At 40.7% G+C, this 27,344-nt stretch overlaps 1 pseudogene; it reads right to left on the bottom strand.

The window, feature by feature from the left end:
• Positions 1-702: 702 nt before the first annotated feature.
• On the bottom strand, positions 703-3,222 carry LOC140518092 (carnitine O-acetyltransferase pseudogene; annotated as a pseudogene).
• Positions 3,223-27,344: the final 24,122 nt, after the last annotated feature.

Here is a 27,344-nt window from a genome sequence, read left to right as displayed (position 1 = left end):
AGTCTCAGACACTTACTAGCTGTATGACCCTGGGCAAGTCACTTAACCCTGTTTGCCTCAGTTTCCTCATCTGTCTAATGAGTTGGAGAAGGAAATGTCAAATCAATCCAATATGTTTGCAAAGAAATCCCCAAAAGGGGTCACAAAAAGTCAGATGTGACTGAAATGACTGAACCAGAACCAGAACAATTTGTCAACTCATTTGTTGTCAGAGAGCGCAGAAAGCCTAGGAACAATTTCCTATATCTTGACCTCTATGGGAGAAAAGCCAGGGCAAATGGAGAGGGATAGTATAGGGGAAACTCATCTAAATTTGGTGCTGGCCCTGAGCTTGGGCTGTGGGGAGAGAGATCCCTTTTGTGCTGGGCCTACATGGAGCTGTATTAAGATGGTAGGAAGAGTTGGGTGGGAAGGGAAATAAGCCTGTATCCCAGAAGGGTAATGGAAATGAAGTTTGAGGAGGAGTCAAAAAGTAGAGGAGATTAGGTCTGATGTCCTAGAAAGTGGCAGAATTGACTTGTGAAGATAGCATTATTTGTAGTACCAGACTGGGGACCTGAATTTGCTTTGTTGGGAAGTCCTTTTACTTCTGAGGCCCCTGCAGTTCAGAGTCCTATGGCAAGATAGACCCTGTCCGTCTACTCCTGTCTTTCCCCCAGAATCTCTTCTCTCTTGAAGAGATATTCCCATCCCAGAGATGGCTCACATCTTGATTTGTGGGTGTTCCTGCAGCAGGGTACACATGTCCAACAGGGCCTTCTCCAGGTAGTAGCCAGACAGGTAGTATTGATCTTCCAACAGTTATTGTAGACAGAAATCATAAAGTTGATGTGCTCAGCCATGGGGTTGTAGAAGATACCAGAACCATCAGGGACCATTGAGCCAAAGCATATGATGCAGTTGGCTTTGGCAGGGATCAGGCTGATAGGTTAAAGTAAAGTGACATAGGGTGTGTCCACGAAGATCTCAGGGATGTTCACTAGATCCTCAATGGTCTGAAGCTTTAGATCCAGTAGGTGGCGGTCAATGACTTTCCCTCAGATAGCCTTGCTAGTGTATGATCTGTGTGTCATCACTGCCATTGTCCTTAGAAGCTCTACCTTCATTTGCTCCATCAAGTGTCATCCAGAGCTTTGACAAAGTTGAAGGAATCAACAGAATTGGAATGGATGGTGTCAGTGAGGCCCAAATGGAACATTCAGAGTGAGATACTCTCATAGGTAGAGCAGGTTTGGCCATAAATTCTGTAATAGACCATCTGTAGGGCCATATGGATGAAACCATCTGGGCTCATCTTCTCTGACTTGGGGAAATTCTTCCCAAAGTGATGAAATACTAGCATTATAAGGTCCAGGTCCTATATTATGATGTTGAGGTTCTGCTTGGCCTTCTCAATGTCATCCTTAATCTTAGGGATGATATTGAAGCACAGCTCCTTGGGTATAGCTAGGGGAATCATGGGTAACCTCACAAGCTCTGCTTTCTTCCAGAACACCATGATGTGGTGCCACAATGGGAGTGCCCTCTGCAGCAGCATATTTGAACATGAGGTCACAGGAACCATCTTATGCCATCTTGAACTGTAGGGTTTTGTCAAACCACTGGTTCTCCTTTTTTCTCACTGCCTCTACCACATGGCATCTGGCCAGCCACCTGGCACTTGTAAATGTCCTCCAAGACCCGTGGCATGGGTGCATCCAGGCACACAGTGAAGATGCTCTTCTGTATCAGATGCAATGAAGACTTATTTGTTCTTTCTTTGATGGGGTCATTGTAAGCCTTGGTCCAGGTGTTTCATTGATTGGTGGTGAGAATGCCCATGGAATCCTTGTTGGTCTGCAGGGACCAGTTCCTGATCTCCTCTTGTGTGAAGATTTGGTCAGTGGTAAAGGGCAATTCATCACTGTGGTACATGTCCAGTTCAAAAAAACTAGAAATTATGTACAGGGGCCTTAATTGTCTTGCTGTAGTTAGTGACCCAGTCCTGTTTGGGGCCTGGGATTTGGCAGGAAGAGAGAGTCTGGTAGTACTGGTTCATACACAGTGGTTTTCCCCCAAGATATTCTACCAGCAAAGTCTCATTGTCAATGATGGCCTTGAAATCCAAAGCTCCTTCTATGAGTTTGGCTGCAAACCAAGCAGACCCTGGGAATCCGCAGTCTTGTTCGGGCAGCACCAGGCCTGGGCTCACCACGGGTGGTCGGTACTGAAGGTAGGCAGTCTTCAGCCGCTGCTCCCAATTGTCTGTATTCTGGCTCTTTGTTCCACGCTCTTCTGCAGGCACTCCCCTACCTTTCCTGAGCCCCGGAATTCATCCACCAGCTGCTTGATTGTATTCCATTCCTCCTCACTCCCAATGGGCGACAGGTTCTGAAGGGAGTGATCCAGGGTCTGCTGTGGTAGGGGCACTGAAAGTCGAGGCAAGGAGTTTTGATATACCTGAAACCTGCCTGGCACCTTCCTCAGGGAGAATGGCTTGAGGAAGCCCAAGGACTTGATCATGGTTCTCCCTGCAAAGCTCAATATCTTGGGACCTGCAGACTACCCGCTCCACTTACCTCACTGAGACCAAAGTATGCTAGCCTCCAATAGACTTCGCAGTTGCTTCCCCCCTTTGCAGTCACTCCTAGCTTTAGCAACTAGGGCCAAGGGCAGTGGACTTCAGGTTGCAGACCTACTGTCCCCCGAGGCACCATGGTCGAGGTCTCTAGGGTATTCACCACCCTGCTAAGGCAAGTGAGGCATTCTGGCCAGTGCCCACAGCCTGTGGAGGAAGAGGGACAGGGGCCGGGGTGGGGCACTGGGACAGAGGTGGAAAGAGCGGTTGGAGTAACTGGCCTGGAGACCCCTGGCTGAAAAGCTGCCTCTTTACAACATCCCTGGGGCTCTGGAGACAATCTAATCCACCTCACACATATTATATTGCAGGGAATCTTAAAGATCATCTAGGCTAATTCCCTCATTTGACTGGGGACAAAACTGAGGTAAGGTGACTTGCCCAAGGCTACAAAGCAGTTTGTGAATTTTCTCTGTTATGGGTGGGTGAGTGGGGTCACATTTTGGTTTAAAAGGTCAAGTCTGTTATGCGAGAGCTATTTTGGGAGGAAAGCTGATAATAAAATGCAGAAAACAAGAGTCTAAAGATAGAACTGGAGGAAAGGCAATTGCTCCCTCCTCCTCCATGCCAATTAAGCCCTGCCTTTATCCACCTGTACCTGGCATCTCTCCGGGCAGCAGGGAAGTTCAATGTATTAATCACACATGGATGGGCTCAGTTCCCCTGGATGGTGGAAAGCATCTGATGTATGAACCAGCCAGAGGTGCGGGGGAGAGGAGGGCTGAATGAACCAGTCTGGGAGTAAGGGGAGGAGGGAGAGGAGGCCAAGTGAAGCAGACTGGGAAGGAAAGGGGGAGGGGAAGAAAGGGAAGGAAACTGCCTGAACTGGGTCCCAAATGCAAAGGGAGGGGGCAGAGAAGAGGAGGCTGAGTAAGCGAGGCTCAGGAGCATATGGGTGGTCATGCACTTGAAGACTCCATCCATATGCTCTATTTCATGGCCCATATGCCTTCTGTATTTTTCTTCCTGCATCTCCTTTCCACTCCCCTCTTTGCCACATTAGTCTAAGGTGTGATCACAGGCAGGGCCAGTAGCTAGATATTCATGTGTACCTAGAAAGTTGGTCAGGAAGAATCTTCTTCCCCCAAACTATATCCCCTATCCACCTGCCCCTGCACTCAAATCCTAGGCATAGCCATTCTTTGGGTTAAAATCTAGAAAGGCACCTACCAAATTTGTCATCCCTCCCTCAGAGGGATGTGCAAAGTCATTATCAACCATTAACATCTGATCTCGAATTCATTTCTCAAACCTCTCAGTCTGATAGGAATGGGACACAGGATAAGCAAGTTTTAAGGAGAGTAAAAGCTGGAGCTACCTGAAGACAGCAGATCTGAAGATAGCAAGGTCCTGAAGGGGACCAGAATTTGACCCCAGAAGGGGTCAAATTTTACCCTCTCAGGGTTGTAAGGAAGCCTGGAGATTATCCAGTCCAACCTCCCCACTCCATGCAAGAATCCCTTCTACAATATTCCTCACTGTTATCTATCTAGTTATTCATGAACACTTCTAGTAATAAGGAACTCATTGCTTATTTTTTAATAGCCCAATCATTAGGAAGGGCTAACCCTGGGCAAGTCATTTAATCCTGTTTACCTCAGTTTCCTCATCTGCAAAATGGGCCAGAGAAGGAAACAGCAAACCACTCCAGTACCTTTACCAAGAAAATCCCAAATACTGCTGACAAGCAGCAGAAACAACAGTATTCATTAGGAAGGCCTTTATATTATTGAGTTAAAAACTATCCTCCAACAGTTCCCATTGGTAGCTATTCCATTAACAACAACATAGAATTAGTTCTCTTCTCTTCCCCATTATAGACCTTCAGATATTTGAAAACTGTTACCATGTCCCCTCCCTACATCTTGCTCCAGCTTTATCTCCCTACATCTTCTCTAGGCTAAATGGCCCCAGATATTTAAAGTGATCATGTGATGTGATTTTGTATCCCTTGACCTGCTAATGCCTACCAGTTTGTTTAATGCCCTAGACCTATTATAATATGTGTCTCAAGCAGAATGCACTGCTAGAGATATGATCTAACTGGTACAGAAGGCAGTGAGACTATTTTCCCTTGTCCTAGGCACTGTCTATCTAGGATCTTAGGGTTTTAGAGGTTGAAAGGACATTCAAAGTCATTTAATCTACCTCCCTCATTTTCCATATGGGGCAACTGAGACCCAGGGAGGCCAAGTGACTTTCTGAAGATGACAGATAGATAGTGACAGAGCCAGGACTACGACCCAGATTTCTCAATTCTATGACCACATTTTTACAGTATGTCATGTTGCCTCATACTGCTGACTTGAGGTCAACTGAAATCCCCTGGCCTTTTCCAGATGAACTACTACTTAGTCCAGTGTCCTCATCCTGTGCTTGTGTAATTAACTTAAAAAAAATCAAATTGCAGTACTTTTTATATTTTTATTCATCCAATGAATTAACCAGATATTTCAGTTTTGTGCTTCCTGGAAATTTATTAAGTATATATTCTATACCTTCACCCAAATTGTTGTTTAAAATGTTCAACTCGATTTGGGCACATAGAAAGAGACCGGTGGTCTTCCACTAGGGACATCATTCTAGATGGACATTGATCTATCAATAAGGATTACTTTGCTTCAACCATCTACAGATGGTTGTACCTGACTGTATTGCATTACTATTCCATAAGGATATCATGAAAGATAGTGAAATAACTTGCTGAAACCATATGGTGCTATAATTAGGATATTCTTTGGATCTATCATTCTAGTAACACTACTTAAAAATAGAATAAAGACAGTCTCTCACAATTTGTTCTTTCTAAACCCATGCTGGCTTCTAGTGATAACTATTTTCTTTTTAAAATACTCATAAGTCATCTATTTAATAATTTGTGCTGGCACTTTGCCAGAGGTCAAAGTAATGCTTATTGATCTGTAGTTTCTGGAATACACCATTTTCCCATATTTATAAATTGGAGCAATTGACTGTCTCCAGACTGCTGGCACCTCTTTCAGTCTCTCCAATTTCTAAGAGAACACCAACAATGGTTCTGCAGCTATGTATTCATTCCCCCCCTTCCTTACTAAGCTAAGAGGTAATTCATCTGAATCTGGATTCTGATTTAGATAGCCAAGTACTCAACTTACTAACTTCTTACTTCTCCTAGGCTTAGTTCCATTTTAACCATTAAATTCCCTTTTATCCTTTTCAAGCTAAAAAAAATTCTCCATGACGGAGGAGATGGTTGCAGACTCTGTAAATGTGCAAAAATATATTAAAGGTGTATCTGGAGGGAAGGTATAAATTGATGATGTTAGTTATGAATTAAGATCACCATGTATTTTAACTAACCTCATTTGTTAATTTGCATACATGAGAAATCATTAAGAGAAAGCCATTTAGAGCAAGCTTTAAAGAAATACGCACTCTGTAGCACACTAATTAACTTAAATTGCTACTCATCCTCACTGAACAAAAACATTGGTTGCAACCATACTCCCATTTACTTCCCAGAAGCCGGAGTCCTCATAGGCTGTATTCCCTTGGCTTGCTTCCTATCCTAGCCAAGAAGCTTGGATATGACACCACTGAATTTGTTTGGTGCCTATTCAAACAGTCAGAGCTGTTGATGACCCAAAGTTCTCTGTCACTGCTTATTTCTATTTAAAGAAGTATGATGTAGTAGGAAAAAGTAATTGACTTGGAGCTAGTGATATGGCTGCAGTCATGTCTCTGCTGTTCACTCTCTCTATGATAGTGGACTCTGCTTATTCTTTGGTATCTTTACTGTAAAATGAAGGGATTGGACTAAGCTCCAATATACAGTCCTACTTACACAACTTCAGAATGAGATTCAAATACAATGTAGTCCAACTTGTACCTATGAATCCCCCTAACAACATTACCAACAAGGGATTATCCAGTTATCTCTAATGAGGGAGAATCCATTGTCTCGAGGTGATATGTTCCCTTTTTGGAGAGTTCTTTAGGATGATTTCCTAACGTGAAGCCTAAATTTACTTCTCTGCGTCACTTACCTACTTTAATTCTTTTGGAGCTGAGCAGAAGTCTAATCCTTCTCCAACCAAATAACCAATAATCAACCAATAAGCATTTTATTAAGATCTCATCATGCACCAGACATTGTTCTAGGTGCTGAGGATACACAGACTTGCCCTTTTTTGCTTTACACATTTCTACTATATTTTGCCTTCATGTAGTAAATATTTATAAAGTTCTTTAATTTACAAATGTTTAATATGTAAAAAATTGCTATATAAAAATCTTTTGCTTTACAAATTTTATTATGTAAATCCTAGCTATTATTATTGTTATTATCCTAAAGGCAATAGGGAGCCATTGGAATTTATGATGTAGGAGAATGCCTTGATTAAATCTGAACTTCAGGAAAATTACTTTAATAACTGAGTAGAGGATGTATAGGAATATGGTGAGACTTAGGAAGCTATTGAAATAGTCTGTGTAAGGGAGGCCTGAACTAGGACAGTAACATTGTGAGTACTAAGAGAGGAGACAGATATAAGAGGTATAGTGGTTGGAGATATAAGATTTGGCAGCTGATTGGATATATAGCATGAAGGAGAGAGGGAAGCTGAAGATAGTTTTAAACCTGGGTAACCTGTATAGATGGTAGTGCCATCCAGATTTCTCAACAAAAAAATTGTAAAGAAGGGGGTGATTTTTGGGGGAGGGGGAAAGATAATGGATTTTATTTTGATCACATGAAATTTGAGATACTTAGGAGGAATATACTTCAAATATACAATAGGCAGTTGAGGAATATGAGAGAGTTATGGATTTAGGAGTCATTTGCATAGAGATAATAATTGTGCTCATAGAAGCTGATGAAGCTACTAAGTGAGTGTATATAGAAAAAAAAGAGAAGGTTCAGGTTAGATTGAGATATGCATGCAGTCAGGGGATTGTGATATGGATGAAGAGCCCACAAATAAGAAAAATAAGGAACAGTCAGACATGTAGGAGAGCCACAGAGAACAGTGAATACTAATCCCCAAAGTAGTGAATACTTAGGAGGAGAAGGTGTCAAACAGTGTCAAATGATAAAGAGAGGTTGAGAAGGATGAGTATGAAGACAAGGCCAAGACATTTAGCAAGTAAGAGATTATTAGTAACTTCAGAAACATGAGTTTCCCTTGAGAGATGAGGTCAAAAGTCAGATTGCACAAGGATGAGAGAAGGATAAAAGGAAAGGAAATCTAAGCAATGTTGTTGTTTTTTCTTCTAGGATTTTGATTGTGAAAGGAAGGAGAGACATAGGCTGAAAGCCTGAGGAGTGGCAAGGTCTAGGGAAGGGTTTTTAAGGATAGGGAGGTGAATGTTTGTAGGCAGTAGAGAAACAATCAGTAGATAGGGAGAAATTGAAGATTAGAGGAAAAAGGGATGATTGTAGAAGCAATTTGTTAGAGTATAGGGGAAGGGATGAGATAAAGGATACATGGGGAGGGAATGGGTTTTGTAAGGAGACAGGAGTAAAGGAGGAAGATTTGATGCCGAGTATCTGAGTTATAGAGAAGGAGGAAAATGGAGATCATAGTGAATAGTCTCTATAAATGGCCTCAGTAAAGGACGAGGCAAGGTCTTCATTTGAGAGAGTGGGAGACGGAGGCGATATGGGAAATAAAAAGAGAAGAGAAAATCCTTTCTGGATAATGAGAAAGAATAGAAGGATTATCAATTTCAGTGGGGACCCACTTAAAATTTGGTGACAAATTTTTAGCAGACCCTGTTGACTTGATAGAGTAACACAAGAGTAGCGGAAGAGGTTCAAAAATGGTGGGAGTGATCCAGGCAAGGTGTGAACTTGGCTAGGATAGGAATGGGGGGTGGCAAGGGATTTGAGAAGAGATCTCAGTGTAGAGGTGAAGTGTACAACTATAGATGGTCATGACAAACCTTCAGATACTTAAAGATAGTACTACATTCCCTGAAGTCTCCTTGTCTAGCTTAAATCTTTCCAATTACTTCAATTGATTTTTGCATATGTTTTCTAGTATTCTCACTCTCTGAAAGCGCATCAGCTTGTCAATATCCTTCCTAAAATATAGTGTCCAGAAGTGGCATGATATTCCAACTGTGATCTGACCTGGGCAGTGTCTATTGCATTCTGGATGCTTTTCCTTTCTTAACGCAGACTAAAACCATTATAGGCTATTTTGGCTGTTATGTTCTGCTATTGATTGGTTCCTGTTCAATCCTTAAGAACCGCAAGGTATTTTTCATATAGACTGTTGTCTAGTCATGCCTCCCCATGTTGTACTTGTTTTGCTTAAATGATCTCTTTGATTCTCCCAATAACCCTGTGTTCAGTTGTTTCAGGCATGTCTATCTCTTTATCACCCTATTTGAGGTTTTCTTGACAAAGATACTGAACTGGTTTGCTATTTCCTTCTCCAAATAGTCCTGTGAAATGGTTACTATTATTAATGACATTTAATAAGTGAGGAAACTGAGACACAGATAAATTTTTAGGGTCATATATTTAGGGACTTCAGAAGCCACTAAGAGCCACCAAGTCCAATCCTCTCATTTTACAGATGAAGAAGATGAGACAAAGAGTTTAAGTGACTTGCCTGGGTAATATAGCTAATAAGTATTTAAAGCAAGATTGGAACCCAGATCTTTGTGACTTATCCAGAGTCACATAGCTAGTCAAATGAGGTATTTAAACCTGGGTCTTCCTGTCTCCAAGTTCAACCCTGTCCGCCATGCTATGTTGTTTATATGAGGCCTTATATAGAGAATCAAAAAGTCCCTGATTTGAGAATTGGGACCTTAGTCAGAAGAGGAAACAGATGTTTTAGAACACAAGTTATGAAGAGAGACTTTGGATGGAGATGGGAGGATAGCAGGATCCAATCCTGACCTAGAAGGAGTGGTTTGTCTGCTTACACACCAGAAGCTTTGTACTTTATAGGGAGGTTAGGACACTGGAAGGTTCTACATTTAGAGTTCATAGGCCTGCTAGGTGGTACAGTGGATACAGTGCTGGACTTATAGTCAGGAAGATCTGAGTTCAAATCCAGCCTCAGATACTTGCTAGCTGTGTCACCCTGAGCAAGTCATTTATCATCTGTTTGCCTCAGTTTCTTTATCTGTAAAATAGGATAAAAATAGCACCTGCCTCCTAGGGCTATGATGAGACTGAGATAAGAAAATCATTATAAAGTACTTAGCACAGTTCCTGGCACATACAAATGTGCTATACAAATGTTAGCTGTTATCATTATTATTACCAGGCAGGCCAATGTGAGTTCTTATCTAGATTACCTAGTCCAACTCTTTCATTTTTCAAAACATGAAACTGAGGCCCAGGACAATTTTTACCATCTATTTGCCTTTTGCCATCCAAGTAGGTCTGAAACCTGAATGCAAGATGTAATGGTCTACTGGAATAAGCCATATCCAGTCCTGATTCTAACTGTTTTAATTCACTGCAGTGAAAAATGGGCTTGCGTCCTACTGTGAATTTAAATACTTGCAAGCTAGGGATAAATGGATCCAATGACTCATTTATCTTTCAGCCATTAATTAATAGTGGTTAATTGTAGTTATGAACTGCTCTATTCTGGGATCCAGCATCCATACATTCTCTTTAATGCGTTTGGAGGAAGATAGAATCAGTGTGCTGTAGAATAAGAAAAATAGAGCTCAAGCTCCAGGTCCCTACTCCCTCCCCAGTATGGAAATGAGAGGTGCCATATTTCCAGGAAAACCCTGAGACTTAGTGAGATGGGCACAAAGTAGGGAACAGAGGATCCCATAATACATTGTTCCACAGGTCATTTCCCATGAACACTTATTTTGGGAGGCCATACATACTATGTCTAACTCTCACAGCTAAAACTACTCCAAGAACCTAGCAGCAGAGAGGGGAAGGACAGAGTGCTGAATTTTTAAACAGTGCTCTGGGAAACTCTTTAACCTGTATTGGTAGAGGGAACTCCCCATACCTGAGAAATCATAGGTCCAGCCTCTATTTTGATGTCTTTGTCCTTTTCATTCAAAAAGAAATGGAACTACAGATTTTTGAAGCTGGAAGATATCATCTGGTCCATTTGAATAATTTTACTGAAGAGAAGACTGAGGCTTTGAGAGAGGGAAGTGACTTCTCTTTGATTTACCTGGTTTATCATAGTAGAAATTGGATTGATCTTCCTTATTTCCCTTAGGATTATAGATTTAGAACTGGGTTGAACCTAGAGATTATTATATAATCCAACCCTCTCACAATACAGAAGGGGAAATTGAGACCCAATCAGGTAAAGTAACTTTCCCATAGTTAACACAAGTAGTCAGAATTTGAACCCAGGTACTATAATGTCAAATCTAAGAGTCTTCCCACTGTTCTGCCATGCTGCTTGATTTCTCTTCCATACATGACCATGTCTTCTCTCTGTTTACAAACTATAGAGATTCAAGCATGCCCTTTTAAAACACTTGAAATAAAACAGCCAACAGGTGCTAAATATTTTGTTCACAGTAACTCATGAGTAACTGCCTGTTAGTGTATGGAAAACACTGTGACCTGCATCAGTAATGGGAACATTTTCACTGATGGAATCATGGATGGTTTCAAGTATCAAAGAAGAAGTAGAAAATCAGAAGACCTGTTCATTTGTCTTGGAAAGGTTTTAATCTCCCTAGAGCAGAAGTTTCTACAGTAGTTGTCACTTTTTGATCTTGTGAATGAAGAAACGTAATAGGTGGGTAATTTTGGTGAGAATTTATATTGGAAGGAGAAGCCATGATCACTCACAGGACAGCTAGGAAGGGCCAGAGTGCTGGGCCTGGAGTCAGGAAGACTCATCTTCCTAAATTCAATCTGACCTCAGATACTAGCTGTGTGACTCTGGGCAAGTCACTTAGCCCTGTTTGCCTCTGTTTCCTCATCTGTAGATGAGCTGGAGAAGAAAATGGCAAACCACTCCAGTATCTCCGCCAAGAAAACTCCAAATGGAATCATAAAAAGTCAGATATGACTGAAAATGACCAAACAACAATAACCAAAAAAGTGGCCTTTAACGATAAAGGAATAAACAGAAAGAAAATGCGACTCTAACACTTTCTGACCATCTCCACCCCATGCTACCATCACATGCTGGGATTATCCTCATATTCTCCTCTTTTCCTCCATGCATTTTTTCCCCCTTCCCACTAAAAACATTAGAGAGGTGAGTTTTGACCATATCTTACTGGGAACCAGAGCTCTATGCCATTTTCCCATAACATATTGCCTGTCCTTTGGCCATCATGCTCTGCTTCTCCCCTCCTCTCTCCTCATCAGGGGTCTCTGCCTGGGCACTGGGAGCTATTGTCATGTCTTGCCCAGAACCATCCTCATACCCTGTTTCCCTCTGCGTTCTCCCCTTTCTGCATTTTCCTGCATTAGAATGTACACTGTTTAAGGCCTGGTCCCATCTTGTTTTTCTATTCCTAGCATTTAACACAGTGCCTGATACATTGTGTGTGTGTTTCTCCTTCATTGCCGAAGAAGACCATGTCATCGGAGAAATAATGACATGACTTGCATTTGCACTTTTGAGTGAGTGAGGGCTATGCAGGTTACCAGCCTCATGTCTCCTCCAGAACCATCTGAATCCAGTGACTAGATGATCCAGGACGAGACAATTGGGGTTAAGTGACTTGCCCAAGGTCACACAGCTGGTGAGTGTCAAGTGTCTGAGGTGAGATTGGAACTCAGGTCCTCCTGACTCCTGCACTGGTGCTCAATCCACTGCACCACCTAGTTACCCCCTAATACATTGTAAGTGCTTTATAAATCTCTGTCTGTCTCTGTCTCATAGAAGGAAGACAGTGAGCAAAGACATAAAAAAATAGAGTAAAATAAGAGACAGGGGACTCAGAAGAAGATGTATGTCTCAAATTCTTTTATACGATCTAGTTATAGTATGTGACTCTGGGCCATACACAGTAACTATAAGTTCTGTGTGAGACTGTGACTGTGCTCTTCCTTCTCCCATCCCTTTTTGAGAGAGACAGAGACAGAGACAGAGAGTGTGTGTGTGTGTGTGTGTGTGTGTGTGTGTGTGTGTGTGTGTGAGAGAGAGAGAGAGAGAGAGAGAGAGAGAGAGAGAGAGAGAGAGAGAGATGGAGAGAGAGAGAGAGAGAGAGAGAGAGAGAGAGAGAGAGAGAGAGAGAGAGAGAGAGAGAGAGAGAGAGAGAGATGGAGAGAGAAATAGACTTGCTGCTCAGGAGGAGAAGAGAAGGGTGATTAAGAACTACTTCCACTAAGCAAAGGTTTTATTAAAATAACACTGGGAAAACATTTTTTTCCCCCTGTCAAGCACAGAGAAGTCTCTGCCAAGGGGGAGTGAGAAGCAGATCAGTCCAGAAACATACAAAAGTCCAAGAATGGGAGTCATGATTATTGCTTAAGGCAAGCCAAGCTAGAAGCTATATAGGCGGATAGAAATGAGTGGACAGACAATGAAAAGTTAATAACAGATAACAGCAGGAGTAGTGTAATGGAGAGAGATGATGAACTTTTTCTCAGGAAGACTTAGATTTAAATCCTACTTCAACGACTTACTAGCTATGTGACCTTGGTCAAGTCACACATACATGAATTGTGTGGGCTTCAGCTTCTCATTGGTAAATGAGGGAATTGAGGTAGATGGCTTCTGAGGTAACTTTCAACTCCAAATCTATGATCTTCTGACCATGACTGTGACTCTGACATTTCCACTCTTTCTCTATCGTTCTGACCGCAGAGGAAAATTGCCTTTCTTGGGTTATGAGTCTGTCTTCCAAACTATCCTGAGTTGAGGTTGGGGAAGGGATAGATTAGAACAACATTCTACACATTTAGAAATGTGTCCTCTTGTCCTTTGTGTTCCTTTATTCATCTTTTTATCCTGTTCTGAATATTTTATTTTTTCAATACTGTTTCTGTTCAAATCTGTTTGAATGGTAAGCAATTGAATGCTGAAGCCTGATTTAACTTCAGAAGTTCCTGGTTTCTGACCTAGTTGGAGAATAAGTCCACCAAGATAGATAAGATGATAGAGCTACTATGACCTAAATCCCAATCATGGGACCAAAGGGCTATCATGTAAGTTTGGTCATTTACTCCCTAATGCTCTGGCCTGGAGGAAAGGGCAGAGCTCCATCAATAGCCAATAACATTCAGTACTTTCTCAGTCTTAGTACTTCAGGTATGAGGGTATCTGTGCTTACTTTGAAAAAGCACATATTTTTAAGTTAATAAACTTGAATCAAATGCTCAGAAGTGTTAGATAATAAAAAACAGGGGAATTTGTAACAGTCTAACCTTCTTCTATATGTCATGCCACATAGGGTTTGGGGCTCTGTGGGACCCTAAAGATGAGCTACACAAAGAATAACAAGAATTAGAAGGGACCCTAAGAGCCTTCCAGTCCAATTTACACCCAAAGAATCCTTATTTTTTGATGTAGTTGGTAAGTTGTTGAAACTTCTCTTTGAGGGGGAACCAACAATTTCCCAAAACAACCTATAACATTTTGGGATAGCTTTTATTTTTAGGGAGATTTTTGGATTATACCTACATTTTCCTCTCTGTAACTTTTATCTTTTAATCTTGGTTCTGCACTCTGGGGCCAAACAAAATAAGTGGTTTTTTTTTCTGTTCTACAAAAACCCCCACGAAACTCATTTAAATTCTTGAAGACAGCTTTCATTACTACCTCTCTCCCTTCTCAAGTTTTCTCTTTTTTCAGGCTAAAAATCCATAGTTCCTTCAATTGATCCTTATATGACAGTCTCAAGGTACTCCATCAATGTGGTTGCCCTTTCTTGGTTGCTTGCATTCAGTCTACCATATCTATATTGTTCTTTAACTGTGGCATCTGGGATTGAGCCTAGTACCACAGAAGTGGGTCTGACCAGGGCAGAATATGGAATTCATATCCGCCTGTTTTTCAAATGAAGAGAATACCTTCCAGGGAGCTTGTAATTTTCACTTAATAGTTAACTCTGATGAATTCTTTTCAAATTTACCTGAGATAGGTGAGTACATGTAGCTGATGAATCTCATGGAAGAGGCCATGTACCTGGCTTTTCTGGACAATGAATTGAATGTTTCTTTGAGTTCTCCATTTGGGTATCTCGGGGATCTTTTTGGCCTATTGGGACAGGGTGATTCAGTCTAGCCTGTAGCCGCTAACCAACTCATGGGCTGTTTCCACTTAGGGATGTTGCTCACAGACCTTACCCCAATCCCCAGAGGAGTCCTCTTTTGGCAATGTTAGCCTAATTGTTTCTAGATTGAGTATTTTCATGGAATAGCAGTCCCTGTCTTCCCTGAATTAGCATGCTCACTGAAGGATTGAAGACAGTGATTAGTCCCGACAGTGTCAGTGTTACAGGGACTGTCGACAGTGCTGCAGAACTATGCTGGGATGGACGCTAGATTTATTTATGCGGAATGGAGACATATGGCCAGAATCATCCGCTCTCTTTCCTCAGTAATTAAAACATCTGGGATCACCAAAGGGCCTTAAAAGGAGAAGAAAACAACCCAAAGTCCCTCTCCCACCTAATTAGTCCAGGAGCTGTGGCTTTTACTTGCTTTCTCAGGATTACTAAATACAGGGCATGACCTTCTGTCCCTTTCAGGCTTGAGTGAAAGTTGCCCCTAATACTTCTCAGAAGGGACACAAATCCAAGAAATTTGTTGTTGTGGGATTTTATTTTTCTGAAAACAAATGACTTGAGCTTCTATCTGGAAAGAAGTCCAGAGTGATTTAAAGTGAAAGAGCCAACCTACCAAGGCTAAATATTCAAGATTGCTTGGGGCCTGGGGAATGGATTGCATAGGGGATTGGTAATAGGATATGAAATTTTTTTGTCATTGGGATGCAGGCTTGACCTTGGCTCCCGTCAGGGATGATGAAAGTTGTTATCATCTGACTGATGCTCCTGGGCTTGTGAGGAAGGAGACATTGGCTTTCTGTTATTCCTCCTGGTCAGGTGTCCTATCCCAACACCTCTGAATCAAATGGGGTTAATTGGCCCTGTCTCGGTCACCTCTGCAGAGATGTCAAGGTTTAAAGGGCTGGCACCTGGGAGGAAGTTCATTCTTCAGAGGAGTGAGGTCTTGCACTATTGGAGCCTAGGAAGCTATTACCTCAACCCCTGACATGAGAGACAAGGCCTCTCCTTACAGCTGGAAACCTATCATGCCTCTCAAATTCTATATTCTTTCTTTGCCAGTCCTTCTAAAGAAGGATCCCATTTTCCAAAAGATCCCTTGTCCCAGGGGATCACTGATTACACAGTACCACAAAGTAAATGAAGTTGATCTGGTGTTTGGCTCCAAGATTCAATTAAGTTCAATCCAGTTTTAAGCATAGCTCCTGATTAAAGTATCTGACATGCATTTGAGTATAAATATTTATGCTTGATAGGATCTCTCCTTAACAGCAAAACAATTTGCAGTGACAACATAAAAAAATATGCATACATTCTTGGTGATAACTCCATTATCTGTACTAATAATAACTTAACGGTTTCAGCATGTGTCAGACTGAGATGTATGCAGATTGGGAGTCCATCTGTCAGAGGCACTTGGGAGTGGGCTAGCATAGCTGTCAAGAGCATGGGCTTCAGCTCAAGACCTCATTTGGTGGAAGAAAATACCCTGGGTGAATCTGGGGTGACTGTGCCTTGTGTTTGGGTAGGGCTCATCATTCAAAGGCTTTACCTGAGTTTAGCAGGGACTAGTTGGAGCTGCATGAAGCCAAAATGTCTAGTTGAGAACTGCAAGGCCCAGACCCTCCTCCATTCATCCCAATCAATCATTTCCTTGACATGCACCCATTGACTGCTGACTGTTCTACAAAGAAAGTATGTCATCTATGAATTGCCAAACATCCAGATTGGACCATAGGACCAGATGTTTGGGATTATGTATACCATCCCTCTGGATGAAGTTCTGAGTTGTTCATGTTCATTCTATATCCAGATGTGTGAACACCAGGGAGACTCAAGTCGACTCGTTGTCTTACATAATATTTACGACATTTTTCTCCTGATTGTTTTTCTTTTTGTAAATGGTATTTTTTCAATTACATGTAAATATAGTTTTCAATAGTCATTTTTTATAAGATTTTAAGTTCTAAATTTTTCTCCCTCTCTCCTTCTGCTCTCCTTTTCCCAAGACAGCAAACAAACTGATATAGATTATACATGTGCGATCATGTTAAACATATTTCCACATTAGCCATGTTGTGAAAGAAGAAACAGAACAAAACAAAAAAGCCACACACACACACACACACACACACACACACACAAAACAAACAAAACAAAAACCAAACCAACAAAGAAAGTGAAATAGTATTCTTCGTCCTGCATCCAGACTCCATCAGTTCTTTCTCTGGATGTGGTTAGTGCTTTCCATCAGGAGTTTTTTGGAATTGTTTTTGATCATGGTATTGTAGAGAAGAGTTCAGTCTATCATGGTCAATCATTGCACAATGCTGCTGTTACTGTGTACAATGTTCTCTTGGTGCTGCTCTCTTTACTCAGCAGCAGTTTCTCCTGATTGTCAGTAATTAGGATAAACTGCCCCTGTGTTTTGGTTCAGACCTGAACAACCAGGTTTTTACAGAGTTTCAGTTGGTTTAGTTAAAGACAACAGCATGCTTTTATATACACATTTTTGTCTAAAAAGATGGGATTCTATACTAATGGAAGATTATCTTTTTTTAAGGACAAATGACTTGAACTTCCTTATTAGAGTGAATAAGTCAACCAACTAAGTGTGAATAAATATTCAAGAATTCTGGAGGCCTTAGAAATGGGTGACTTAAGAATGGATTACATCATTCCTTCTGCTTTAACTTTGGACCCCTGAGCATTGCCTTCTGCTCTACCCAGGTATCCCTGACTTTGCCAATAAACCCTAAGGACACTGGCTTTTCCATCTGCCTTGAAGCTGAATCATTCTCTATGTATTGTCTTTTCCAATTAGAACATGAACTTTTTGAAGTATAATTGTCTCCCTTTTCTATTTATTTTTCCAGTGCTTAGCACAGTGTTTGGTATAGAGTAAGCATTACTTCCCCTCCCACCCATTCTATTTATATAAGCATAAACATTCAAATCAAGAAGCATGTGGCTAAGCAAAAGAGCTCTGATTCTGGAGTCAGAAGGTCTGGGTTCAAATTTTACTTCCAGTGCATGCTACTTGTATGGCAGCTAGTAGGAAACACTGTGGTCAGAAAGTGGACCTGGAGTCAGGAAGATCTGAGTTCAAATCTGGCTTCATACACTTACTAGTTGTGTGACAAGCAAATCACTTAACTTGCCTCAGTTTCCTTAACTATAAGATGGGGATAATAATAGCATCTACTCTCCCTCCCCCCCCAAGTTGGTGTGAAGATCTAAAGAGATAATATTTGTAAAGTACTTAGCACAGTGTCTGGGATGTAGCGGGGCACTTAATAAATGCTTTTTCTATTCCATTATAAGTGAGAACATGAAAAGTATATCCTGGGCCATCTCTAGTTATCCTGATGAATATCTGGTCACTGGATCCAGATAGCTCTGAAGGAGAAAGTGAGGCTGGTGACCTTGCACAGCCCTCCCTCACTCAAATCAAAGTCAACTGCAAGTCATGTCATCATTTCCCTGATGTCATGGTCCTCTTCGCAAACAAAGGACAAACACAATTTGATTCCATCTACCTTAGGAAAGCCATTTAACCCGTCTGGGCTGATGTTTCCTTCTTTACAAAAATAAGGGTTTGGAACAGATTACCTCTGCAGTTCCTTTCAGTTTTAAATATAGGATTCTATTTAAAAGAATGTATAATTGAAAAGTTTTAAACAATGCAAGGATTTGTGGTCAATTGGGCACCATAATGATCCTTTTAATAAGACTCTGCCTTTAATAAGACTCTGTCTTTATCCTTCATGGGTTTAGAGACAGCCTTCCCTTTTTCTTCCCTCCTTTAGGTCTCAGCTTCCTTAGAGTGGCTTCAGTAATCTGGTTCATCTTCTCCTCTTCTAAGCACCTGAATCATTTCCCCATAGGTCCTTAGTTCCCTCTCTTCAGAGATTAAGTTTCCCTTTTCATGCAACTTAACAGGAAGTGGAAGATAGAGAGAATTATGGCCCTTGAGTTGGGTGTTGGCTGACTTGAAGTCCTTTAATTGTCTTTTTCCTAATCTGTGGTTTCCCTGTCACATGAATGATAAATTATAGAATTTTGAAAACGGCAAGAGACCTTAGCATGATTGTGATATTCAACTCCCTCGTAATACAGATGGGAAAACTGAGGCCCACAGATGAAAACTGACTAGGTCAAAGTGAATTAGCAGTAGATCTTGGAGTCAAAGCCAGAAACCTAGTCTCTTCCCCCTCTACCACACTGTGGTTTCGCTTCCCATTGGGTATCTAGTTGCTAGTGAGTACCTACAAAGACCTTGGCCTAAAAGCCCAAGGTCTCCTAGTGCATCCTGGGTCATTTCTAGTCATCCTGAGGAATATCAGGTCACTGGATTCAGATGGATCTGGAGGAGAAGTGAGGCTGGTGACCTGCACAGCCCTCCCTCACTCAAAACAAAGTCAAGTGTAAGTCATGTCATCATCTCTAATGGCATGGTCTTCTTCGGCAATGAAGGACAAACACAAGATTCAGTACTAATTTTTATGTTGAAAGTCTATTAGCACAAATGAATGACTGTATAGGGTGCATACTTCTTTAAGGAAAATTCAAACTCAATCCTACAAATGCTTAAAAAGGGACATATATGGTGATTTCTTCACAATAACCCTAAAAGAACTGCAATAAGAGTCCTCATTGTCATTCTGAATTACATTTTCTGCCATGAGACCTTGAAGGCCCATTTCATGCCAATAAAATCCTGTTTTCTTCTTCCCCAATGCCTTGCTTCAGTGGCTCAAAATTTCCTCCTAGCCTGCTGCCTTTATCTATTGACTACATATCCTCCTCTGACTTGGAGGATCTTTTTGTCCTTTTCACACTTCACTCATATCTAGCTCTGCTACTCTACCTCTCCCACGTTTCTTATTGAAAAGTCTTTATAGATAAGTATCATTTCTTGGATAAAGGAAAGCAGAAGGTGTTGAACAATTTTGGATAGCTTGTATTAAAGTCCTGAGGAAATGGGGCAGCCATCCTTGGGTAGATCCATGTTCTCATATCTATATAGGTACATACTTATATAGTACAGATGATAGACTCCTAGATTTAGAGCCAGAAAGGATCTTAGAGGCCATTGATTCCAAACCCTTCATTTTACAAATGAAGAAGCTAAGGATGAGAAAAATGTTTTTCCAAGGGCTCATGAGGCATCCATGGAGGGGACAAGACTTGAATTTAGATTTTCTGGCTCCAAATCCATCACTCTTACCACTGAATCATGATGATTTCCTCAGCTGGTTTAATCCATTCACATTTACAGCAGTAATTGTTTAAATTAATTAATTACTTTGTAAATTAATTAATTAATTTTTAGATCATTTATTTATTATTTTAAATTATTTTTACTTAATTCAAATTAATTTTATATATTTATTTAAATCAATTAGTTATTTAAATTAATTAATTTTCAATTTTCAACATTTACTTCCACAAGATTGAGTTCCAAAATTTCTCTCCATCTCTCCCTTCTACCACTCCAAGATACCACACATTCCAATTACCACTTGCTCCAATCTATCATAGCCCTCAATTCTCTCATCTCCTTCCCCTCTATTTTTCTGTAGGGTAAGATAGATTTCTATACCCCATTGCCTGTATGTCTTATTTCCCAGCTGCATGTAAAAACAATTTTTAACATTCATTTTAAAACCTTTGAGTTCCAACTTCTCATCCTTCTTCCCTTCTCACCCATCTCCAATGAGAAGACAAGCAATTCAATACAGGTTATACATGTGCAGTCATGCAAAACACTTTCATAACAGTTATGTTGTGAAAAACTAACTATATTTCCCTCCATCCTATCCTGCCCTCCATTTATTCTATTCTCTCTTTTGACCCTGTACCTCCTCAAAAATGTTTACTTCTAATTACCCCCTCCTCCCATTTGCCCTCCCTTCTATCATCCCCCACCCCCTGCTTATCCCTTTCACCCCTACCTTCATATAGTGTAAGATAAAATTTCAAATTATGTGTGCATGTTATTCCCTCTTTAAGCCAAATCTAATGAGAGTAAGGTTCACTCTTTCCCTCTCACCTCCCCCTCCTTCCCCTCCCAGATACAGATTTTTCTTGCCTATTTTATATGAGAGATAATTTAACCCATTCTGCTTCTCTTTCTCTTTCTTCCAATATATTACTCTCTCACTCCCTAATTTTATTTTTTAAAGGTATCCCTTCATGTTCAACTCACCCTGTGCCCTCTGTCTATATGTATATATCCCCCCCCAAACTACCCTAAGACTGAGAAAAAGTCTCAAGAGTTACAAATATCATCTTTCCACATAGGAATGTAAACAGTTCAATTTTGGTAAGTCCCTTATGATTTCTCTTTCCTGTTTACTTTTTCACACTTCTCTTGATTCTTGTCTTTGAAAGTCAATTTTTCTGTTCAGCTCTGGTCTTTTCATCAAGAATGCTTTGAAAGTCCTTTATTTCATCGAGTGACCATTTTATTCCCCTAAAGTATTATACTCAGTTGTGCTCAGTAGGTGATTCTTGGTTTTAATCATAGCTCCTTTAACTTCTGGAATATCAGGTTCCAAGACCTTCAGTTCCTTAATGTAGACACTGCTAGATCTTGTGTTATCCTGATTGTGTTTCCATAATATTTGGAATTTTTTCTTTCTGGCTGCTTGCAATATTTTCTCCTTGATCTGGGAGCTCTGGAATTTGACTATAATATGCCTAGGAGTTTTCCTTTTGGGATCTCTTTCAGGAGGTTTTTGGTGGATTCTTTCCATTTCTCTTTTATCCCCTGGTTCTAGGATATCTGGGCAGTTTTTCTTGATAATTTCTTAAAAGATGATGTCTAGGCTCCTTTTTAAATCATGGATGGCTTTCAGGTAGTCCAATAATTTTAAAATTATCTCTCCTGGATCTGTTTTCCAAGTCAGTTGTTTTTCCAATGAGATATTTCACATTGTCTACAATTTTTTCATTCCTTTGGTTTTGTTTTATAATTTCTTGATTTTTCATAAGTAACAGCTTCCATCTGTTCCATTCTAATTTTTAAGGAATTATTTTCTTTAGTGAGTTTTTGGACCTCCTTTTCCATCTGGCCAATTCTATTTTTTTAAGGCATTCATCTTCTTGTTGACTTTTTGGATCTCTTTTGCCATTTGGATTAATCTGTTTTTAAGGTGTTATTTTTTCAGCATTTTTGGGTCCCCTTTAGCAAACAGTTGACCCATTTTTCATGATTTTCTTGCATCACTCTCATTTCTCTTCCCAATTTTCCCTCTATTTCTCTTACTTAATTTTCAAAACCCTTTTTGAACTCTTCTATGGCCTGGGACCAATTCATATTTTTCTTGGAGGCTTTGGATGTTGGAGCTTTGACTTTGTTGTCTTCTTCTGTTTGTATATTTTGGTCTTCATTGTCACCAAAGTAAGATTCTGTGGATTGATTCTTTCTCCAGTTTTTGCTCAGTTTCCCTGTCATTTACTTTTGATCTCTTGTCAAAGTAGTTTTTTGCTTCCAGTGGGAGTAGGGGGATGTCCTATCAGCCACTTGATCCCTCAACAATCTGTAGACCTAGAGTTCTAGAAAAGTTGCTGCCTCTGACCCTGCCGCTGCATCTGTTGGGGGCTCTTCCAACTTCTCTGAAGCCCTGGGGCTGGAGCTGGACCACTCAGCTAGGTTTTTTCCACTGACCTTCCAATTTGTTCTCCATGTTTTGTGGTTATGAAGTCTAGAAACCGCCACAGGTGCCAGAGAGTCAGTCCCCCTGAGGTTTGCTCAGGTCCCATATGTGCTGACTTGGCCCATGCTGGACTGCACTCTGCTCCCAGGATGGCATGATAAATACTTTCTGGCAACCTTCAATGCTGTCTTGGGCTGAAGATTTCCTTCTCTCTGTCATTTTATGGGTTCTGTAGCTCCATAATTTGTTTAGAGTAATTTTTTACAGGTATTTGGCTGGGCTTTGGGGAGAGTCTAGAAGTCCTTGCTTCTACTCTACTATCTTGGCCTACAGTAATAATTATTGACCTTATGTTTTCCTCCATTTAATTATAATCTCTCATGATGTCCTTTCTTGAATCATCACAATGTGAGTTCCATATTAAACCTACCTAAAACCAAATATACAATTATATAGCTCTGTCTATCTACATCTATATCATTGATATCATGTATTTAATAGTCCCAATGACTGAAATATATATTTATACATACATATATATTATATATGCATATATACATAAATGTATATCATCAGTGCCTATGCTCCCACCATGACGAACCCTGATGAGGTCAAAGAAAAATTTTATGAAGACCTAGAGAGCCTTATCGTCAAAGTGCCAAAAGAGGACAAGCTTATAATTCTGGGTGACTTTAATGCTAGAGTAGGCTCAGACTACCAGGCTTGGCAGGGAGTCTTAGGGGGGAATGGAGTTGGAAACAGCAACAGCAGTGGTCATTTACTGCTGAAGACTTGTTCATTGCATGACCTTCTCATCACCAACACTGTTTTCCATTTGCTTAAATGCAATAAAACTTCATGGATGCATCCTCACAGCAAACACTGGCATCTAATAGAGTATGTGATTGTAAGGAGAAGAGATAGACAAGATATAAGAGTGAGGAAGGCAATGTGTGATGCAGACTGCTGGACTGATCATAAACTTATCTTTTCCAAGCTAAATATTTGCATTCATCAAAAGTGCTACCCCCAAGGCAAAATGGCTACCAGAAGAATATACACAAATATATTTGGGGGATTGGGAATGATGGGAGGAAATCAATCCAACAACTTGTTATTTTTCAATCATCACTAGCGTCATATAGAGAAAACTTTCAGGTTAAAGATTTTATTTTTACTTAATTTACTCAATATACCTTTTGGGAAAACATTTGATAAGGTCTTCCATAATGGATAAATTACTGAAAGACTGGATGCTGTACTTCCCTTCTTTAGCTTCTGAAGGCAGTAACATGTACTGATGAACCCAGAAACATAAGAGCTGCTCCTTATTTATTTTATCTAAAAAATTCCCATTATGAAAGTACTTGAAGGCTTATGAAGCATATTACCATTTTGCAGAGGAAGAAGATGGTGCTTAGAGAGGTGGACAGTGATTTGTGATTTGTTGGGCATCAGAGGAAAGATTCAAACTCATGCCTCCTGAGTCCAAGTTCATTCATCATTCTTTCCAGTATACAACTTGGCTTGTCCTGGAACATACTGAGGTTACACACTGTAGTAACAACTATACCAGCTATGTAAAGGGCTGATCATTTTGCTTTTTTGGATTTCTCTCTCCTCATTTGTAAAACAAGAGGTTTGGACTAGATAACCTCTATGACCCCTTTCCAATAGTGAACCTCTGACTTATGAAAGCCCTGTTCCTCCACTTGAGGAATTCTACCTGCCCACTACACGCAGCTCCAATGCCATTTCTTCCACAAACCTCTCTTTAATTTCTTCATTAGTTGTACTCTTTTCCCACTTTGGATCTCACATAACACTTTGTAGCTTTTCTTATGCTCTTGTCATATGTGATTACGTATTCTTTTTCTTTGTGTTTCCATCCTCAGAAAGCTCTTTTCTTTCACTTTCTACCAGGTGGAATTGTCCAATGATGGAATGGAATGAGCTGCCTTATAAAGGTAATAAGTTCTTCATCACTTGAGTTGCTCAAGTGGGCCTATTAGAGATGCTGTATATTCATGGATTCCTAGACTGGGTGAGAGACTGAACTAAATCACCTCTGAGATTCTTTTTTTGCTCCAAGATTTAATTTAGCAAATAAGTATTAAGTGTTTACTATATGCCAGGCACTATGTTTGGTGCTGGTGATACAAAAACAAAAGTTAGGCACTTTATTGCCCTCAAGGAGGCAATGCCCTCAATTCTACTGTGGTTGGATGTGATTTTATAATAAATACCCAAGTAAGACAATATAAAGAACATACAGGATAATTTCAAGAAGGAAAGAGCATGATTGACAAGCAGGAGGGAGAAGAGGGATCAGCAATAGCCTACTTGAAGCGTTGGGATAGATAAGGTGGGAAGTCCACATTTTCTTTTTTAAAGATACTTAGCTGAGACACCTCCTTTTCTGACATATCAGTAAACTGCTTGCATTTGTTCTTGGTCTCCTGGCCCCAAATAATCCCTTTTCCATCTCCACATTGTCCTATTTATTCGGCTCAGTAAGAAGCCTATTCACGCTAACAGGCTAGCAAAGCAGTAGCCCTTTCAGGTTACCCAGCACACTTCCATGTATTGGTTTCATTTGCTTAGAAACTTGACTATTTGTTTTTTTTAAATGGCTGTCCCTTTGCTTGCCAAGTTCCCCTCCAGGGGAGCTCCTGTCTGCATCCAACCTGGCTGGCTCCAGCCAGTTCGGTGGCTGTAGTGGTTTTTCCATTTGCTTCCTTTTCCTAGAGGGGCTTCTGTCCGGCTTCAGTGACCCAACAGACTGCCCCTTTCCCCCTTTCCTTCCTCCAGGTCTACCCCCCTTCCTCTTCCTTACCTACATTCCCTCCCCTTTTGGCCTTACCTGCCTCTGCTTGCCAAGTATATCGTTACCCTGCCTCCCTGCTTTAGGCTTCCCCTCCCCCTTCTCTTCCTGGATAAAAAATCTTTTGTCACAATCAAGCTAGTAGGGAAGGTTAACAGGATGCAGCACCTTCTTCTTAACATGCCTTGTTAGGTTACTGCAGAGCCCAGGGAATACACAGCTCTAGGGAAGCTGCTGTTCCTCCAATTCTTGCCCTACCCCACCCTTACCACTTCTGGGCCCCTCTCTCCTGATTCTCAGAAAAATCCTTGTGAAGAGTGTCAGGCATTTATTAGCCTTTTATGGTTTACAGAACTCTTTACATACATTATTGTGTGGGGGGAATCAAACAAACTCTGTGAAACAGGCAGGGAAAGTGTAATGTCCATTTTACAGATGAAGACAGTGAGACAATTAGACTGGGTTTTTCAGGTAGGCAGGTGGGAAGGAGTTAACAGGATAAAGTTTTGTTGGTTTGATGCAAAAATAGCACATTTAGAAGTCACTGCAGGGAAAAAAAAGAGAAAGGAGAAAGGAAAAAGAAAAGAAGGGGAAGGGAAGAAGAAAAAGAATGGGAAGAAGAAGGAGAAGGAGGAGAAGAAGAAGAAGAAGAAGAAGAAGAAGAAGAAGAAGAAGAAGAAGAAGAAGAAGAAGAAGAAGAAGAAGAAGGAGGAGGAGGAGGAGGAGGAGGAGGAGGAGGAGGAGGAGGAGGGGAAGAAGGAGGAGGGGAAGAAGAAAGAGGAGGGGGAGGGGGAGGGAGATATGAATTTTAGGTCTTGATGGTTTAGACAACACTTGGCATGTATTTTTCTCTCTCTGAGCATCAAGGTAACCTGGTCAAGTGTCACTGTTCTTTCTGGAGGAGGAAACTGAGGCTTAGATAGCATGTTCTTGGGTAAAGGCAAAAAGAAAAGGCTTTTCTAGCTTGCTTCAGAATCCTGAGGGAGAACAGAAGAAAGTCATTACAGGGGACATTCCTGGTCTTCTCTCTTTATCCCCTTATTTTCCACTACCCAGAAAAGGCCCCATGAAGAATAACTAACATTTACATACCACTTGATGGTTTACAAAGTACCCTACACTGACATTTTCACTTATCACAACAATTCTAAATAGGAACTGAGAGCTACTGTCATTCTCATTTTGCAGATTAGGAAACTGAGGCCCAAACAGCATGCTTCTGTGGGAGAATACCAGAACAACCTTGTCTCGTATTTGTTCCTTGGTTAATATTTCAGCCAAACTGTATTCCACTAAGTGACCCAAACATACCTGAACTCCCCTTGTGTCTGGAATGACCTCTCTCCTCATCTTCAGCTATTGAATCCTTTCTCATTCTTTAAATCCCAATTCAAATGTAGTTCTCCCAGGAAGCCTTCCCTGATTTCCATCTAATCCTTCCCTGCTAGTAAGTCCTTTCCCTTGGGGACCTCATATAACACTTTGTTCACCTTTGTAATATACTCGGTAGAAAAGGGCATTGTTTCAGACCAGATGCCAACCTGCCTTGTGGAGGGAGTTCTCTGTTCCAATGAAATCACAAGTCCAGTATTTATATACCTATCTCATATGTTGTATTTGTGAAATAAAGGTTTTTGAACCCAATTTCTCTATCCTAATTCTTATTACAAACCTCATTACTATTAACAAACATGACCATTTTGGTATGCAAAGAACATGGCCTCACCTCTGAAACTTACATTCTTATGATTTCTGCCCAGAACACTAAAAAGTTGTGATTTGTTCAGGTTTGCATAACCAGGATGTATTAGAGATGGGTCATGAACAAAGTCCTTCCTGCCTCTGAGGCCAGATGTCAATCATGATACCACAATGCCTCTTTAAGTTCATAATAAGAAAAACAAAGATTACAGAGAAGGGAGTGCCCTCTTCATCCCTGAATCCAGGGATAGATTAAGTGTTCTGGAAGGATAGTGAGTGATTAAGGTTCTGGAGATCTGAAGACCCTAGACAGTTAGGCAGGGCGGTCTTTGGAGGAAAGATTGATACTATACAACAA

This window comes from Notamacropus eugenii, chromosome 1, assembly GCF_028372415.1.
Source record: "Notamacropus eugenii isolate mMacEug1 chromosome 1, mMacEug1.pri_v2, whole genome shotgun sequence".
NCBI lineage: Eukaryota > Metazoa > Chordata > Mammalia > Diprotodontia > Macropodidae > Notamacropus > Notamacropus eugenii.
Note: the sequence above shows the minus strand (reverse complement) of the source record. Positions and strands in the feature narration are given on the sequence as shown.